The following is a 20,587-nucleotide window of genomic DNA, read 5'->3' on the forward strand; positions in this document are numbered from 1 at the left end:
GCATATTGTTGAACCAAGATTCCTAAAATGTGATTTATTTTGTGACATATTGAATAACATTGCATGTTGACGGTATTGTGCCATTACTTTTCTACACTACCTCTACTGATCTGCTGCTGTGGTAAAGCCTTATGCCACAAGCAAAGAGAATAAACACACAAGTTTATGCAGTTTTAGCCCTGTGTTCCTTGTTTTACACTACTGGGGGGACCTTCGCCTCTCTACCATACCACCGGGCCAGTAGAATCCTTCCTTATACTACTTTTGGGGTGCTAACCATCTGCCCCGTTATATTTGTATCCTGGAATCTGCTGCTTCTTTAGTCTAAGTTTTGCCATTCACTACATCTGTGCCTCATTGTAACATCTGTATTTACCTGCTATTTCTGCTGTTTGTGACCTGCCATTCCTATGAACTGAGTTACTACTTAAAAGTTTGCTGCACCTATTGACTATTGTGTATATCTGCTATAATAAAGACACTTTGTTTTTTAATACACTATTGCCTCTTCCTGGAATTTATACTAGGAATTATAAAATTTGAGTTATGTCTCTCTTATCTCTCTTCTTTTGAGTAAAATTGAGGGGACCAGATCTTGAAAGATGAGTACTTTGGTCCCATCTATTGTAATCTCCAGGCGTCTTCTCACCTCTCTGAGTATTTGTTCCTTTGCCTTGTAGTATTGTAGATGGAGAATGACATCCCTCAGAGTGTTGGAGTCTTGAGAACAGGGGCAAAGGGCAGATACTGAGGGAGCCAGCATATGAAAAAGTTGTAAACGATAATCCTCAAGTTGAGGCCCTTCAACTGATTTTATGGTTTTGCACATGCCCCTGTTTTTAACGTCTTCCTGCTTGTCAGCTAGTGTCAGGAGACTATTCCATTTGTGGATAAATGTCACACTCTAGGGTCTGGAAGAACCCATATGGTCTGCTTGGGTTGTTGCTATCCTCCAAGAGGCGTGGAGTCTAATGGAGAGGGAGGTATTCACCCGGGACCCACGCATGGGAGTTTGGACTTTGCGGTACACAAACCACAGGTCGCGGTTCTCAAAGAGGGTCACAAGCGAGACCAAAAGGAGAACCAAGTCACAGGAGTAAGATGGTTGCTGATAGGAATAATAATGAGTATATTCTGCAGGTGGATGAAGCACAGAGGTCATGTGGAGCTAGGAGGCCCCTAGGGTCAAGATCATGAGAAAGTGCAATGTTCTGCAAGTAGATAGAGAACTGAAGCACCGATGTGCAGGAGGTGCAGACTGGTAGAAACACACCAGAGAGCTGGGAGCAGGTGTAACACTCTGCAGCCGGATGACGCTGTAACAGCGGAGAGCTGGAAGCAGGTAAAGGTTGTAATACTCTGCAGCAGGGTGATGCTGTGACACTGGTGAGCTGAGAACAGGTATTGGTGGTAACACTCTGCAGCAGGATATTGCTGACACACCAGGGAGCTGGGAGCAAGTGTAGGTGGTAACACTCTGCAGCAGGATAACACTGTATCACTGGATAGCTGGAAGCAGATATTGGTGATAGTACTCAGTAGTAGCAGGAGAACAGGAGCCAGACTGGAACACATCTAGAGAGGAGAGGAGTTCTGAAGATCTGGCACTTGGATAAGGAGACAGGTGCTTTAAATAGACAGGGCTGACAGGCAATAAATCAATCAGTTGAATTAAAGGAATTAAGGAATATTAAAAAGGGCTAGTTTTGCACAAGCACAGTTCAGACAGGCAAGATGGCGCCTTCCAGCGCAAGCCACGGGGACCCGCTGAGAGAGGAGAGTGGCGGTCAGAGGTAGGTGGGAGCGCCAGACCCCAACCAGGTGGTCAGCAGGTCTTGTACCTGACAATAAATTCTTGTTCTGAGGATTGTTGGAATTGGATGATCCCCATCCTGCGTCTTTTCAAGTGCATCTCCATGGTTGCCAATACAAGCAACTTTTGCATTAAGGATGCACATTGCTTTGGTGAACTCATCCTGGATGATTGTTTAATATTTTTCATTTCAGAGAGGAGAGTAGCATTGTCGGCCTTGGTAGAATCCTTTTTAAAGTTGCTCCCTGATGGAGATGGTGAAGGTGCCCATTTGGACGTGTTTGGTTGGCTCGAAGTAAGCTATTTGACAAGTGTCTGGGCACTAGATCTCTTATTCTTGGGCATTATGGCAAGATGTGGAGAGAGAATGAAAATGAGGAAGACAGAATCGGTATACAGATAATGTTCCAATAGCTAATGGTCCACGAACACAAGGAGAGTCATGCAATCATCCGGTAGCTACAGGTATAGCTCATTTGAGCTATTGATATAAGAATGTTATTATTAATATCGTAGATTTGTAAGGCACCACACTGTACAGTAGGTTCTACCATCATCTCCTCTTCATCCCAAGTTCGTTGCCTGGGGGTCACCCTTGACTCCTCCCTCTCCTTCACCCCTCACATACAATCCCTTGCCCAATCCTGCTGCTTCCATCTCCCCAATATAGCCCGGATGAGACCCTTCCTCTCTACTCTCCCCCAAAACTCTCATCCACTCTCTCATCTCCTGCCTGGATTACTGCAACCTCCTCCTTACTGGACTCCCTCGCACCCATCTCACTCCTCTTCAATCTGTACTGAACGCTGCAACCCAACTTATCTTCCTCTTCTACCGATCCTCATCTGCCTCCCCTCTCTGTCAAGCTCTTCACTGGCTCCCCCTCCTCTTCAGAATCCTTTTTAAACAAATCACACTTACCTACAAAGCCCTAACTCCACTGTTCCTTATCTCTCCAACCTCATCTCCACTCATACTCCTTCTCGCCCCCTACGGTCTTCCAATGACCGCCGCCTCACCTCCCAACTGGTCATCACCTCTCACTCCCACATTCAAGATTTCTCCTGTGCTGCCACTCTTCTCTGGAAAGATCTCCTCCGTTCCATAGGGCTTTTCCCCAGCCTGCCTAACTTCAAACGCTCCCTCAAAACCCATTTGTTCAAATTAGCCTATCCTTCTTCCATCTAACTCTGCCCTCCTCTAACCCTCTTCACCATCCCTCTACATTCCCCTTATTCTGCCTTCCCCTCCCTCTTCCTCTCTTCCCTTACAGCCCTTATTTCCTCATCCTATCTTCCCTCTCTGTGTCTCTTTTCAGTCTCCCCTTCTCCTTTAGATTGTAAGCTCCCTTGAGCAAGGCCATGTTTTCATTTGCCCCCTGCTCCCTCCCCCCCCCTTTTCTCATTTTCGCCACTTTACTCCTGCCGCTGTCTCTCCTATTCTCCCTTGCCTTTACATTCCTCATTGCCCTGATCCTGTTAGTGGCGCCCACACTAGTGGGCACAGGTTCAGCCTCCGTTTTTCACTCCTCAACTCCTTCCTCACTCTATCTGTGCACTGGCAGCCACTTTTGCCTCTTTACCTGTGCACCTGCTCTTTGCTTAGCCTATAATATTTATACTTTTGCACCCCACTTGTACTTTTTGTACTTGGCACTTTGTCTACTTATGGCACATTGCCTTTGTAATGCCTGTTTGCCGTGTACTGTTACCCAGTAATGTTGTCCCTTGCTCAATGTCCGGCGCTTTGGACCCTTTGTGGTGCTTCATAAATAAAAATTATTATTAATAATAATAATAATAATAATATGCAGGGGTAGTGTTGTTGGGTCTTTGTAGGTAAGGCTGAGTAATTTGAATTTGATTCTGGAGGACATAGGTAGCCAGCGTATGTGGAGCAGTGAGAGAGGAAGATCAGCCTTACAGCAGCATTTAGGATTAAAGTGTGTATATATGGGTGTCAGGAATGCCAGATATTAGAAGATTGAAATGGTTAAAGATGGGAGATGACGAGAAGTTGCAAGTTGGGCGTTTTAGATGTTTTCGCACACCTGAAAGCAATAATAGTCCCACTGTGCATACATTCCACAGATATGTTATTTTGTAGGTGCTGGGAATAAAAATATGAGTAAAAGCTCCCTCTGTTGGTGTTTCAGTTGAACAGCAGGACTCCTGTTTAATGAGTAGTAAATAAAGATTTAATTGAAAAGCAGGGAGAGGCGAAATGAATAGATGTTTAGACCCAGTGGAGGTAGTCAATAGACCCTGCAGGTGGAGGTACAGAGTATAAAGTTGGGGTGTAGAGTTCAACAGGAAATGACGGGAGTATGCTCAGTTTGCCACCCATTAGTACCCAGACTGGGTTTAGCGATAACTGTAATTTATAGCACCTAGTCACTAGGAGGTACAGATATAAAAGTGGCACAACTGCTCCTAACAATTGTCAACTTACCAGGTGTTGTAGGAGCCACAGGATGTCCAGACAGCAGGATCGCACAATCCATAGAAAGTCACTGTAAACAGGACAGCCAGCAGGTACAAATTTAAGAGGAGCTGGTTGTACTAGGTCATCCGACTCCCGGCAACAGAGCCACAACAAAGTCCCGATGCACCATAAGAGTAAGTCACTTTTTATTACAATCCGCAGTGTAATGCAAATTCAGAGCCGCAATGTTAATCCCTGGATCCCAGTGACCCCAAGGCACACTACAGAAGGTAAGAGGAACACGGTGTTGGGTTTGGGAGAGCTAGTGGTGGGAGAACAGAGCAGGTTATTGTTCATTAGGATAGGTGAGCACAAAGGGCCCGGGATTGCGCATACTTGCCAATATTTACTTTTTGTCCACCAGGAGCGGCGGTGGTAATCGGTATCAGGATGCTTGGAATACCAATACCCACTATTCCTACAAAAAATTCATTGCACTATTGCAATGAAACGCATCAGAACTCTTGATTTATATTGTAGCTTGAACAAGAACTATCATTCCGACGAAGACCTTGTTGTTATAACTCTGTGTGCGCACACCCACCCTGTCAGGACGGAGTTTATTACATTCAGCACTGGAACCTTTTTTCGTGAATCTACTAGGAGGGAGCACTTTTTCAGACACATCATCTGTCTCCACGACCTCCACGGAGCAAGTTGATTCAACGATATAAGGAGCTGAACCTCATTTTGGGTAGGGTTCTACAGTGGTCCGGTAAGATCGTTTTCAACATTTTCCCACATAGCTGGATATTCTCTAGGACCCGTGAATTCATTATTGCCTAAATATTTTCTGTTGTTTGAATAAAACATTACTGTTCGTCCCTATCATTATATGTGAGTTCCCTGGCTACAGTGTCTGTTCCACCAGTTCTTGGACGTTTTACTTTCGTCTGCACCATCACCTATCATACTCATGAATTGAGATATTGTGGTTTGCGCTACAATTTGCAACATTATTACAAGCAGGTCTACTTCGTCTCTAAGGCTGGATTATTTGCATGCCATCTAATACTCCCATTGTGATTATTCAAGCTACTATTTAGAATTGGATATTCCAGTTACTCATTGTTTTTATATTGTTATTATTTTTTATATTTTCATTTTACATATAATTTTTTGTATTGTTTTGTGATGTTAATCTCATATGAGGTTTTATATGTCAGATGTATTAAATTGCATATATAAATATTTTCTCCGCAGCTGTTTCAGTATTAGTTATTTGATCACTAGTGCATATTTTGTTTGTTTTTCACGTTTTGGGAGGCTTGCAGACCTCTCGCACTAGGTGCCCTTTAACTACTGCCATATCCACTTCCCACAGGTATTTGCTTGTTTATGTTAATCATAGGGTTAGGGATAGGCTGCGCCAAATGTCCGTTACTTACCTGACATCACAATCCAGCGCCGGCATGCAGCATGTTCGGAATTACCAGCCATCGCATAACAGATTCTTCAGAATCAACGCCGTTGCTGCGAAGCTAAGTGTATATTTTCAACACCTCGTCATTTTACTATTCGTTGTATTTTTTTGTGGGAATAGTGAGTGTCGGTATCCCAAGGATCAGGATACAGTACCCCACCCGGGATGGGGGCTCTGCGAATTGCGTCATTTTGACCCCCCCATGACGTAATGACGCAAACGCGCCATTTTACCATGGGGGGAAGGCCAAAATGATGCGATTCCTGGAGAATCGCATTATGGAGGCTCAAAATCTCAAAAAAGCGGGACAATTGCCAGCTCTCCCGGAAGTCCGTGAGACCTACCCAGAATTTGTGAGTCTCCCGGACATCCCAGGAGAGTTGGCAAGTATGGGATAGTGCCAATAACTGTATAGCACACTTATAAGGAACTTCTCCTTAGTGGAAGAATATTTTCCAGGCCATCGGCAGTGGTCTCAAAATGGCAACTGGCAATTCGTTGGGCGGGGAAGCTGTAATGCTGGCCAATCATCCCCCAATCGTCTGGCTTGTTGTGAGTTTTGGAGAGTGGGGATCTGCGATGGCCACGGAAACTCCACGCCTCAGTGTTGTCCAGTCATAGGTAGGCCGCTGTGTCTGTCAAAGCTCTCGGGGGAATCCTCCAAAGGTGGAAATTAGGGGATCTGGAGCACTACCAGGGTAGACACTTCACAACACCGCGCCAAAGAGAGTGTATTAAGAGGGGGAAATGGTTTAATTTGGATGGAAAAACAGGAGCTCAGTAGATCCACTACTGAGCGGCTCGGATGCCAAGCTATGACCCGGAATTAAACATTTATATACAGTCATACTTTAATTTAAATTTGACCTTGACAACTCCCTTCTGTAAATCTTTGTATACTTATTCTTATCTTCCTACCTTCTGCTATGTGTGTTACACTGTTCTTTCCCTTCACAGAAACACCTAACAGCCTATTTCCCTGAATCTGTTAAATTATCACTGGAACTAATATTCTATATTGATGGAAACTTTAAAACCCTTGGTCCCGCTAAATGGCTCTTGATGCCTTGCGAAAGCCGTACCAGCAAAATGCGCATTGACATTCACTGTGTGGTTATTGACTATTTAGGTTACATCCCAACCCGAATATTAGTTAAAAGTCAATAACATAATGGCATGTCAGATTATATTGTAGGCATAATTTTATTTGTCGCCATCCCTGACCCCTGGATTTATTGTCCTCCTAACAAGATTTCTCAGATTGCCGGGGCGCAACAGAATTCATTTTGGTGTCCGGCAGTTGCCCTGGCAATGGTCGGGCCGAATACCCAGAAGTGACGTCCCGGTCATCATGGAGACGGCCGGGACACCAGAGAGAGAGAGGCAGTGAGTCGCGGCGGTGCCCACGACCCCTATCACTTTCTAGGTGATTTCAACATTCCTATTGATAAGTACACTATTTGTTCTACCACTAAACTTCTTTCACCTACTTCCTCCTTTGGTCTTTCCCAGTGGAACTCATCTCCCACCTACTGTGATAGACACTCCCTTGACCTTGTCTTCTCCCGCTACTGCTCTATCTCTAGTTTCTCCAATTTAGAATTCCCACTCTCTGACCACAACCTCCTTTCCTTCAGCCTCACATTACCTCATGCCCTCCCCCCTGCACCCAAATACACACATACACAATGACACCTAAATATCTTAAATCAACCCACATCACATCTTCATTAAAAACAACTATTTTCTATTACCTATTTCTGGATGTCTTGCATTATTCAGGCCACCTCTTTCTACAACAAAACACTCACTTCAGCACTAGACAGGGCCGGACTGGGACTAAAAATCAGCCCTGGCATTTAAACTACACAGGCCCACCTCAGTTCCAGCAGGAAAGAAACTATGTGCTGCTGCTGGCGAAGAGGGCGTGACCACATTGTGTTCTGGGTGTGGCCAACATGGGCCATTGATACATACATTATAATAAAACATTACATTTATCACGCCCATCCAGCCACATCACGCCATCCCCCCAGGCACATTAGGACACCCCCAGCCCACTGTACTTATCTATGCTTCTGGTGCTGCTGACATCCATAAGGGTGGGAACATCCTGCAGAGTGAGTAGGGAAGCTCTTTGTCTCACGACATTACCAAATCTTGTGATACTTAGAACTCCTTGGCTTGCTCTACAGTCTGTGTCCTTCCGGGAACTGGCAGCAGCTATCAGTTCCCTTCCCCTTAACGGAGGTGGATTAAGGCTCAGGGGGCCCAGGGTATTTAAGACAGCAGGGCCCCTATTATGTAACATGGTTATCATTTTAGACAAATACACAGGCACTACTGTTAGAAGCACACAGCTCTGCCTTCACAAGCAGTACATTGTGAAGCGGGACATACCTCCCAACTGTCCTTGCAGTCGGACCAAATCCTGACTAAGTGCGACAGTCACCCAAATTCAGGACTGTCCCACCAGATTCAGGACAGTTGTCAGACTGTCCTGCTCTCTCCTACCTGTCACTTTCACCACTTATAGCTGCTGGTTTCTATAGCTCAGTTCATTCTTGTATTGATCCTGGAATATTTGATGCCCTATTTTGAAAAAACAATGGGTACATGAGATTTAGAAAACTCCAACCAGCCCTGGTTTTAAAACAATAGAATTCACGTTTTATAATTAGTCCTCCCTCCAGTCCCCACAAAAATAATATTCACATTTAATAAGAAGACCTATTTCCCTCCAACCAGCCCCAACATTAAATTAACAGTATGCCCATTTACTCAAAACATACTTCCCTCCCTCCAAACAGTCCCAGCAATAAATTAAATAGCATTAAAGTTTAATAAATATAACCATTTTCCACAACCATCCCCGGCAATAAATAATTCATATTCACATTTAATAAATAGTCCTCCTCCCCAGCCTCATATTCAATTGATAGCCCTAAACCACCCCAGCATTAAATTAAAGGTTCCTTCACCTCACCTTAAATAATTAGCCCCCACCTGCACTCCACCATTAACTAGCCTACCTCCCACACTATATTAAGATCCTCCCTTCCCTCACATATTATATTAAAATACTGTGCGCGCGCACACAGGCACGCACACTATATAAACATGGCCAAACACAGGCACGCACACTATATAAACATGGCCAAACACAGGCACGCACACTATATGAACATGGCCAAACACACACACACGCACACTATAGCAACATGGGGCCACACAAGCACACTATAGCAACATGGGGCCGCACAAGTACACTATAACCACACAGACACACTATAGCCACACAAACACTTACCTTGTTACATCTGATCCCGAGGAGCAGCACCTCCTTCCTGCACGCTGGTCAGCGAACGGACAGTCAGTGACAGCCGCCTATGCAAGTAATCACATGGGACGGCAACTGTCACGTGGTGCCATCCCATGTGATTACTTGCATAGGCGGCACGTCACTGACTCTCTGTCCGCCGAGCAGCGCGCAGCTCAGCAGGCTTGCGGACCGGCCCATCAAGCCATCGACCCTTCTTGCATTTGCCAGAAGTGCCAAATGGCCAGTCCGGCCCTGGCACTAGACAATGCAGCTCCAGCGATTCAAACACCAACCATGGCACACCAAACAGACCCGCTACCTAAAAAAAGTGCTTATGCACTGCAGAGCGCCACTGGCAGAAATCTCATTCCTATCCCGATTTTCACTACTATAAATTTATCCTTTCATCTTACTGCACTGCTCTTTCAATTGCCAAACAGACATTCTTCAAATCTCTGGTTAAATCATTGTTATTGTTACAGCAACATAAACAACATTACAGTTAACAAACACTTCATAATCAAATTCAAGGGATCAATTACAGTAGAGCCATAAAACACAGCATATATAACATCCTCCCTATCCCTTGCTTAACTTAAATTCAGTTAATGTTCCAATTAATGTTCCAGGCATAGTCAACACCATATAAATCAATAGGAATGCCCTGAAACCCCCCTAACAAAGAGCATATCTCAGCAGTTTCCAAAGTGTGCGCCGCGGCTCCCAGGGGTGCCACGGCGCTGTCACATGGGTGCCACAGCCAGGAAGAGAAAAAAAACCAAAAAACGTACCAATCCGCCAGCACCCGGGACCCAGCATCCTCCCTCCTCGCTGAATGTCGGGTGTGATGTCATCACGCCCAACTTTCAGTGGCAAGCAGCAGGAGAGAGGAGGATGCTGGGTCCCAGGTACCACCGAATTGGTAAGTTGTTTTTTTTTTTTGTTTTTTTCTCTTCCTGGCCCCCAGGATGCAGAGGGAGCAGAGTGAGGATATGCAAAGGGGGCAGAGTGAGGGGATGCAGAGGGGGCAGAGTGAGGGGATGCAGAGGGGGCAGAGTGAAGGGATGCAGAGGGGGGCAGAGTGTGTGGATGCAGGGGCGGCAGAGTGTGTGGCTGCAGGGGCGGCAGAGTGTGTGGCTGCAGGAGCACAGAGTGTGTGGAAATGAAGGAGGACACAGAGTGTGTGGAGATGAAGGAGGGCACAGTGTGAGTTAGCTGTAAATTATACTTTGACAGAAATATAATTGAAAAAAATATACATATATATATATATTCTTTTCCCTTGGATTTATGCATATTATTTTTGCATACAACAAAATAAGTATTTCTGTCCTGACCCTAATAATTATTACATATTTTTGACCCAACTACTCATAAAACGGGGCTGCTCAGTAATTATTTTGGAGGGGTGCCTTGAAAAAATTATGGAGACTCTAAGGGTGCCGCAAACTGCAAAAGTTTGGGAACCACTGGCATAGCTAAAAAAAAAACATGTACAAAAATACAGCAGTGAAGAAAAGCAGAGAGAGGAAATAGGGGAGGGAAAACTGCTACACTAAAAGCATAGAGGGAAAAGGATGGGAAAGACTGGAGGCACCGCATCCAACATAGCTGTTAGCTCAGTCTGAGATTTCCAATCAAAGTGGAGGATCTTCTAACAATATTCTCGTTTTGTACCAAATGGTATAGTGGACACACTGAAGAAGAAGACGTTTTGTTGAAATCGGCAAACTGTTGATAAAGTTTTCCCAAATAAGAAAAAACTTTTCAGTATAAATGTCTTTGTGTAGCAATGTCTCCAGCCAGTCCATCCTAAATACAAAAACATAATTTATTTTTGAATAAAGTAAGGGTAGGAGGCTGTTTATAAATCCACTGGTGTAATATGCATTTTTTTAGCCACTGCATAAATAATAAACAGTAGCTTCCTGCTACCTTTAAACACTTTTAAAGAGGGGTCAAACACCCAAAGTACCACCCATTCAGGAGTAAGTGGGCTAAAATTCAGAAGGTAGTCAAAAGGTAGTCAGAGGCATATTGTTGAATGTGCCCTCACAAAAATGTAATTTGGGGGCACTTCCACATGCAATGCATGAAAGAAGCTCAGAAAGAACCATATTTCCAGCATACATCCATTTCAGATCAACTCAATATGTGTTGAGGTGACAAATATCCCTGATGAAAAATATTTAAGCCAATGAGATAGACCAAATGAGACTTTACTATGGTCAAATGGTCTACAGATGAGTTGGTAATGTGAGGATAGACAATACATCATCAAGTTCATTGGACCAGTCACGTGAGGTTAATTGCACATAGTAGAAGCGTAGTGCTGAGCTTGATAAAATACAAACCAATGTGTTGCTGGTATCTGTAACGAAAACCGAAGGTACATAAGGATGAAAACAACCCACCTGGGAGACCCATGGTCTCTGAGATGGGAAGTCTCATTGAAAACGCAAGTAAATTTGTGGATAGGTTGCTCCAACACCATGTTACTAGTCTTGACTCATGTGTCCGAAACACACAAGCCAGCCCGGTTGTGTGGATCTGGTGGGGAAACGTCCACTCTTAATTAGTTAGCCCCAATATAGTGACACTCATGAACACAGCTGGATCGGCTTCTCCCAGCAAGTTGTGCTCCGGTCTTATTCCCAGTACTGCTATGTGGGCATCCAATTATGGAGAGTTTGTGACTGAATCCAGCATTCCGTTGGACTCCTATACAGATAAGCTCAAAAGAACATACTTTTGGTACGCACATATACACACAAGAGTGGCGGGTGTGACCTTTTTGGACTAATCACTGCACCTAGATCTCTGGTTTACTTCCTTTATTTGGTGATAAGGTTTGGACCTATATTGGTCCTAATATACATCTTCAGTACAATACTACACTATTGTGCGCCTTGTCCTCCTTTATTTCATTCTAGATTATTTGCACGTCACACCGTTTGGTTTGTGGAGGACTGGCAGCTGCCTGTACAGGGGAAGTGTTTTCCAAAAGAATTCCTTCATATTATTGAACTTTGATACTCTTGTATTTTATATTGCTGGTAATCTGTTGAAGCGCCCTTGTGTATCTTGTTTTTTCTATAAATATATATATACGATATATATATATATATATATATATATATATATATATATATATATATATATATATATAAAAATATATGAAATACAAAAAGACAGGGGGCGCCAAACATAGTGTATTAAAAGTGATATATGACACTCTCCACAGATGTATAGTGCTCGTACCGAATATTCAGTAAATCTGGGCCAAGATTAGCAGTCACTCTGATGGTACCGGATAAGATAGAAATCCTCTCAGCGAGCCCTTTATTCAGATGGCACATCCAGTTTTATTCTCCACTGCACATCACAGGAACCAGGTACGAGCACTATACATCTGTGGAGAGTGTCATATATCACTTTTAATACACTATGTTTGGCGCCCCCTGTCTTTTTGTATTTCATTCATTAGGCTTGACACTTGCAGACAGGTGTTGAATGACTGGGGAGCTGCCTATTGGAAAATTTAAGTATACTTCTGTTTAATATTTGCACTTGGTGTTAATAAGCGCTTTTTAGCTTAAAGACTTTTTTGGTGTCATATATAAATATATATATAAAAAAACCATATGGTATATAAATTCATAAGATTAGTACTGTGGTACAGACTTCTGCTCCGTCTCCTCCCCTCCACTCACTGACACTAGTGAGTGGAGGGGAGGAGACGGAGCAGAGAGGCGGCGGTGGTGAGCAATAGCCTCTTCCCCCCTCCCCGTGCATCTGAATGCTGTGCGGTGGCCGTGACAGGTATGGTCAGCGGTCGCCGCACAGTTTTAAAGTAATTTACCATTCTGTGGCGCCCTCCAGAGCCCGGCGCCCTAGGCAAGTGCCTAACCTTGCCTAATGGGAGCGCCGGGCCTGGTTATAGGTGGCTTGCGTTAGCAGTTTGTTACTGCTATCTTAACAGCTTATTAGTTTTCATCATTTAAATACAATTTTTCTTTGTTTTTAAAAAATATTTCGCTATGAACATTTGGATAATATGTATTGCATAATATAAATATTTTTAATGCATATCAATAAAGTTGTTTTTATGTTTTACAAAAAACATTGAACTTAACCTTTGAGTGCCCATATAGACACATTTTCTTTCTTTCATTATTGGACTTGACAACGCCCTCTGCCTTATTCCTCACCTTAAAAACATTGCCAGAATACGCCCTTTTCTTACTCAACATGTTACCAAAGCTCTTATACATTTCTCATCATCTCTCGTCTTGATTTCTGCAACCTCCTGCTACCTGGTATTTCCAATACCCATATATCCACACATCGAGCTCCATGGGTGAACGAGGAAACAAGAGTCCTACAAAATATCAGTAAGGAAATTACATAAAAAAATAAAATAAAAATGAGCATCAGTCCACCTGGAAGTCTGGGAGAAGGATGGGGAGCGGGTAGGGGTGCCACAGGTAAGAAGAAGATAAGAAGGAGAAAGAGAAGAAGGCCTGAATAGGCCAAAATCCTCGGAGAGGAGAGCCTCGGGCAGGGCCATCAATGAAATAATCTAACAGTGAAGAAAAAACATTGTAGTACAAATAAGGGTGCCTATGGGGGATGTTAAGTTTAGTGAGACACTGGTGGTCCATATGAGGGACCGTGTTTAACTGCCCAGCATAATAGGTTGGAGTAACCAGAACATAGTTGGACTGAATAACTGACCAGAGGGAGGGATGGTGGATGGTGGGAGAAGAGGAGAGGATAGTAGAGAGGAGTGGATGGGTGGGGAAGGAGGGGGGGGGGGGTGGAGAAGTGAGGAAGGAGAGGTTGTGGAGGAAAAGGGAGGAGGAAAAGGGAGGAAATGCGGGGAGATAAGGGAGTGTTAGAGGAGGTGGAATGAGGCATTGAGAACATTTATGCAACATTGAAATTGTAAGGTCAACCTCATAATTAATCAGATAACATCAGGCCAAGTCACTAATAAAGTTGCCAGATATACAGTCAGTTATTTGGCTACACTCTTATTTCCATAAGGGGATATAATATATGGGCGTGTGTAGCGGAAGGTAGTTTGGTTATTACACAACAATTAGGTAAACAGAAAAAGCAAAAACCCTCAGCAACAAAGGACACTGGATTCGCAGTGTGTGGGAACCTGAGTCCACAAAAGGATATGGATGCTTTAGAGAGCTCTCAGACTCAAACAATCAGTCCGGTGTAGTGGGCATTTTTGCAGGTCGACGTTCCACCATTGTCCAGTCAGGAGGAGGCGTTGAATCTCTGGGAGGTCTCGAGGAATTGTTACAGGTTGTGGACAAAACCGCTTCCGGAAAAATTTTCGAACTTAGAACTTGGTCTAAGGATTTGGAATAAAGGACAGAATTCCATTTGAAGACTCATAGGTAACAAAAGTTATGTTGACGGAGTATTCGTGTCACCTGTTGGAGGTCTCTATGCTTCTGGATGGTGGAGGGAGCTAAATCTTGAAATATGTGAAGTTGCATATCTTTAAAATCGATAGTGTCTAATTGCAATAAGTAGTTTTTCTTTCGTTTGTTAGTAATGAATGCGTACTATGATGTCTCGTTGCCTCTGGTCAGCAGCAGGTTTAGCTCTAAGGGCTCCGTGAGTTTTGTCCAACAGAATTTCTCGGTCTGCGAGGTTTGGGAGCAGGTGCTTGAAGAGGGTTAAGAGGAAGTCAGGCAGAGAAGAGTTTGTCACAGACTCTGGTATATGACGAATTCTCAGATTATTTCGCCGTGACCTATTCTCTTGGTCTTCTTGTTTCTCTTTTACAGACTCCATCTCAGTATGGAGCAGTGCCAGTTCTCGCTCAAAGATCGCCTGAGCATGACAGATTTCATCAGTTTTCGATTCAAGAGTGTCAGTCCTAGTGCCGAGAGCTGCTATTTCTGATTTGAATTCGACAATAGCTTTCTTAAGTTCTTGCTAGAAAGTAAATTTAAACTCATGTGCTAGGTTAGAGATAGCCGCTTGGACTGTGGGGTCTATGTCCATGTCTGATGGAGAGAGAGAGGACTTAAAGAGCGAGGTTGATCAACTGGTAATGACGAAGTTGCCGTTTTCTTAGAGGTGGCTGTAAATATGGGTGCTGTTCCTCTCACAGTATGCCTCTTATTTTTAGTGGTCATTTTGGCTGCAACTTCTTTGTAAGATTTTAAAATCTGTGGGAGCTCTTCGTTGTTTATCTTGTCTCTCCAAATTCCCTCTCTCACCGCAGTGGAAATATTAAGAGAAGGGGGAGATGAAGGAGGGAGACTGGTCATGTATGTAGAAAAGGGGTTACAGCACTCCAACCAAAGCATCATGTTCCCTCAGGGTCAGGGACCTACTGGAGGTCTACATCCGATTGCCCAATTCAGAGTCACAGGGATATGTCACAACATCAATGTGCCCCAAGAATTGACAGGTCAGCAATTGTAATGCGAGGAAACTGTAGTAATATTAAATGACCACTGGGTGGCAGCAGACTTCCACTCAGAAAATATTATGAGCAATCTTGTTGGGTCAATAGAATTGCTATATCAGATAGAAGCAAAGGAGGGTATTCATTGTACAATGGCACTGCAGTAGAAATCAAGTGTGCAGAGTTGCCTGGAGCGCTGATACAGGTCACAAGAATGGTAAGAAGGCAAACTGTTTCTGAGCCAGGTGAGTCTAGCCTTGGAGGAATGCAGTGGAATCCAGGCAAGCCTGCAAAGAAGTGGGAGCTAGAGACAGGGAAAGAGGTTTTCCACTGAATGTGTAGCTGTCAGCAGCAACATTTTATTCTAAGTGAAGTGGTAACATGGATCTGCAGCGTGGAGGCAGGAGTGTAACGCCGGATGTCACCCCCAACTGGAAGGAGCAGGAGACTCTTCCTATGGATTGCGGAAGCAGGTAAGTGGTGGGCTCAAGAGGATGCAGCGTCTCTGGGGTCCCGGTGAAGAGAATCTTCAGACAGACTGGTACAGGGAGCCGGGGGAGCTGCTGACAACACTGTGACCACCAGATAGGAGTAGTGGCTCCAGAAAAAAGTTCTCTGCGGAGCTGGGCTCCCTCAGTCTCTGTCAGGCCTATCAATACAGCTACAGCGGGTCAGGCAAAGCTGTCGGCAGCACAGTTGTTGTCTCCATTTTACCGGTGAGTATATGTTTGTGTAGTGGGACAGGAGGGCTGCGGTAGGTGTCTCTGAGATTACTTCAGGTCCCCAGTATTGTAGTAGACGGCTCGTTTCTCCTTGTCCCGTCACAGCTCTTATGGCGAGAAGACAGGCTGGAGTATTATCACGGTGCTCAGATCACCAGATCAAGGTCAGTGGGCCAAAATAATCAGCATGAGGGTATGCTGCACTATTATCCATTGTTTTGGTGGTTAGGGCTGTGGGCTAGCAGCCCCAATTCTGCAATTTGGAGAAACGCAATGCCACAGTTGATGTAAAACACGTCTTGCAGTATTGTCGTCCCCAGATATCCACACTTCAATCCATCCTTAATGCTGCTGCAAGAATGATATTACTCGCCCTTACCTACAAAGCACTCAATAACACCACCTATTCATACATCTCAAGTTTCTTATCAAAATACTCTCCCTCCCGTCCTCTTAGATCTACAACTGACCTGTGTCTTGTCTCATCTCTGGTTATCACCTCTCACCCGCACCTACAAGACTTCTGCCATGCTGCTCCCCACTTATTGAATTCACTACAACGCTCAATCGGCCTTTCCCACGGCCTTCAAAACTTTAGACATTCTCAAAAAAACTCATGTTTTTTTAATGCATACCTTATCCCTGATGATACTATTCACACTTATACCCCCTCACAGCTGTCCTAATCTCCACTCTAAGCAGAGCCGGATTTAGACCTCATAGGGCCCTAGGCAGGATACTGTTTTTGGGCCCCCTCCCTGAAACAATCCATAGCACTATATTTTTGCAGCCTACCATATACCCCTATAGTTACGTAGAAGTGAAAGCATGTGCTGTCGCATGCCTACCATATACCCCTATAGTTACGTAGAAGTGAAAGCATGTGCTGTCGCATGCCTACCATATACCCCTATAGTTACGTAGAAGTGAAAGCATGTGCCGCCGCATGCCTACCATATACCCCTATACTGTAGTTAAGTAGATATGAAAGCATGTGCCGCCGCTACGCGGCGGCACGCCGCCGAAGGAGGTGAGGGCGTGGCTTGCATCTTTGGGGGCGTACCTAACATGTGAAAAGAGCAAGGCCACCCTGCTGCAGAAAAAGGCACCCCTAAATAATTACCAAGCAGTCCCGTTTTTTTAAGTAGTTGGGTCAAAACAACATAATAAATATTGAAGTCAGGGCAGAAATACTTACTTGCTCTTGTCACTTTTGTCCCTCTATCATCACACTGTGCACCTTCATTGTCACTTTTGCCCCTTCATAATATCACATGTGCACTTTCCCCATCACCTCTGTGCCCATCACCATCACCACCTCTGTGCCAATCACCATCACCACCAATATGCCAATCACCATCACCACCTCTGTGCCCATTACCACCTCTGTGCCCTTCACCATCACCACTTCTGTGCCAATTACCATCACCACCTCTGTGCCTCTTCACCATCACCACCTCTGTGCCTCTTCACCATCACCACCTCTGTGCCCTTCACCATCACCACCTCTGTGCCAATCACCATCACCACCTCTGTGCCAATCACCATCACCAATTCTGTGCCCCTTCACCATCACCACCTCTGTGCCCTTCACCATCACCACCTCTGTGCCCATCACCACTTCTGTGCCAATCACCATCACCACTTCTGTGCCAATCACCATCTCTGTGCCCTTCACCACCTCTGTGCCCTTCACCATCACCACCTCTGTGCCAATCACCATCACCACCTCTGTGCCAATCACCATCACCACCTCTGTGCCAATCACCATCACCAATTCTGTGCCCCTTCACCATCACCACCTCTGTGCCCTTCACCATCACCACTTCTGTGCCAATCACCATCACCACTTCTGTGCCAATCACCATCTCTGTGCCCTTCACCACCTCTGTGCCCCTTCACCATCACCACTTCTGTGCCCCTTCACCATCACCACTTATGTCCCTTGTTTTACTTACCTTTCTATTGCGCGCTGCTCCTCCTCCGTCAGTCCAGATGTAAAAAAAAAAAAAAAAAAGAAAGAGTCACGTGATCGCTCGTCGGGTCCCGGCAGCCTCTCCTCCTCTCTCTATCACTGAGACACTGAGAGGAGAAGAGGCTGCCGGGACCCGATTCGCGGCACCCCCCCCCTCCCATGATCCGCTGCACCCCCCCCCCCCCCGCACGAGTCGCGGGGGGGGGGGGGGTGCCGCGAGTCGGGGGAGGGGCCGATTTATTTTTATTTTTTTTCTTCATTTTTTTAAAAATTACTCCTGTCCCCCCCAGCTGTGCCCCCCGAGAGCCGCTAGGCCCTAGGCAGGTGCCTAGGTTGCCTAGCGGTAAATCCGGCCCTGACTCTAAGCCACACTCGCTCCTCTTGTTTCAGCTGTGCACTCTTCCACTTACAATGTAAGCTCTCTAATGAGCAGGATCCTCCATACCTATTGTTTTCATGTCTGCATATATTTTGTCTGCCTTGTAAGTCCGTGTTTTATGTATGTCCTGTTTTACCTAATATATGGCGCTCAGGGCTGTCAGGAGGAATTTGGGGGCCCGGGTACAGCAACTTTCTGGGCCCCCCTCCACACATAGTTGGAGAAGGTATGTTTGCCGCTGCTGTTCGGCGCCGCCGTCAAAGGGGGCGTGGTCACATGGACTGTGGCTGCTCCTCTTTACACATGGCATTATGGGGGCTCGTCAATTGCCACAAAGTGTCTCTGGAACGTCTGTGAGACACTTTGCCGTGGAGATTTTGTCAGAAATGTCCTCGTGCCACATCACCGGCAATTGAGTTCACCCCATTGTGTATTAAAATGGTGTTGCTCTCACCTATCTGTTATTGTAGCTTTCACAACCTAGTACTGGATTCTTGTATGGATTCTGGAATGTTGGGACCTGTTTGGACAATGTATAGGTACATGAAATATAGTAAATAATTAGTGAACACAGTACACAGCACAGATCACGCAGTATACAATATATATATAACAAGCAAAATGTGTCTGATAAAAATAAGCACAGATACCTATATGTTTGGAAATGGTCAGATAATGAAACATAATTGTAAGTGTATAAGAGAAATGGCTGCCTCTAGGGGCTCTGCAACCCCATACAAAGATAAACGCACAATAACAATTAAGAGGCGCACAAAAACTCTTAAACATAAATTCAATACTGAAAGAAAATGACATAATTCCAAACTAATTTATTCATAAAGTAACAATATGGGTGAGATTCAATTGCCGGCGATGTGGCACGCGGATATTGCACTGCGCACATTGCTGGCAATTACAGTTGGAATCGACGCTGCGTGGAGTCCCGTGGACTTTCCTATATATAAATTTATGTATTATTATAATGTATCTATTATATAAAAATGAAGAGACGCTCAAAAACCCTTAAACACACACACACACATATATATGTTAAGGGTTTCTGAGCACCTCTTAGTTTTAGCATGCAATATATAAGACAAACATTAAACTAAAACATAACATTTAACACGCCACCACCCCAGCCACATCACGCCACCCACACAGAAACATTATTCCACCGATACATTACAACCCCCAGACACATCATAAGCCCCCCCAGCAGACACATCATAACACCCCCCCACAACCCCAGCCCAGCCCACTTACCTAAGTTGAGCAGGAAATACTCCTCCTTGCTGCTGGGACAGTGTCACACACTGTCCAGGGACTGGGGGCTGCTGACAGCTCGCTCTCTCCCTCCCCCTTAACATTACCCACACCTCCAATTTGTGGCTGCACGCTAGCGCCACCTGCTGGTAGAATTTCTTTTGAAAAATAAATAAATAAATAAAGCTAGACTGCCGGGCCCCCCAGGCAGCCCAGGCCCCGGTAACTTGTACCTGCCCCCCCCCCCCCCCCTCTCGGCGCTCCTGATGGCGCTGCAGAGCACAGTGGCCCTTTACAAATCTATGATAAAATTAATGTTGATTGGAAACTTGACATCAGTAGGGAAACTGTTGTTATTCACCTACTCATGACTTATCAGAAAAAAATATCCATGTTTGCGAGGTAACAGAATTATGTTTAGTTAATGTGATTCTACTTATCTGCCAATCTGGCCAGAGTCTGGTTCATACTTGCCAACTCTCCCGGAATGTCCGGGAGACTCCCGAAATTCAGGTAGGTCTCCCGGACACCCGTGAGAGCAGGAAAGTATCCCGCATGGCCAAAATGATGCGATTCTATTGGTCCAGAGCCTTGCATCATTCCCTCAATGGCCATGGTGATTGTCAACTGACTGTCAACTGACTGCGCCATCTTCTCTGTATTCTATACTTTTTTCCATTCCTGATTTGTACCTCAGAATATCCACTTATGATATTATACCTTTTTATTTCCTGTGTACCTCTTGTTCCTGCAATTTCCTA

General features: G+C 44.8%; 1 long non-coding RNA gene across 4 annotated transcripts in view; it reads right to left on the bottom strand.

Moving 5' to 3' along the window:
* The window catches only part of LOC142094698 (uncharacterized), a 52,506-nt gene that overhangs the window by 23,025 nt on the left and 8,894 nt on the right, over positions 1-20,587 (bottom strand). For 3 of the 4 annotated variants that reach the window (XR_012677697.1, XR_012677698.1, XR_012677695.1), the window contains exons 3-5: positions 19,015-19,080; positions 13,254-13,423; positions 10,174-10,854 (exon numbers count right to left, since the gene is read on the bottom strand). This is a non-coding gene — a long non-coding RNA (uncharacterized LOC142094698). Of the gene's footprint in view, positions 1-10,173; positions 10,855-13,253; positions 13,424-19,014; positions 19,081-20,587 lie in introns of those variants that run through there. The other variant, XR_012677696.1, reaches the window with a different exon arrangement.

The sequence above is a fragment of the Mixophyes fleayi genome, chromosome 6 (genome assembly GCF_038048845.1).
Source record: "Mixophyes fleayi isolate aMixFle1 chromosome 6, aMixFle1.hap1, whole genome shotgun sequence".
NCBI lineage: Eukaryota > Metazoa > Chordata > Amphibia > Anura > Limnodynastidae > Mixophyes > Mixophyes fleayi.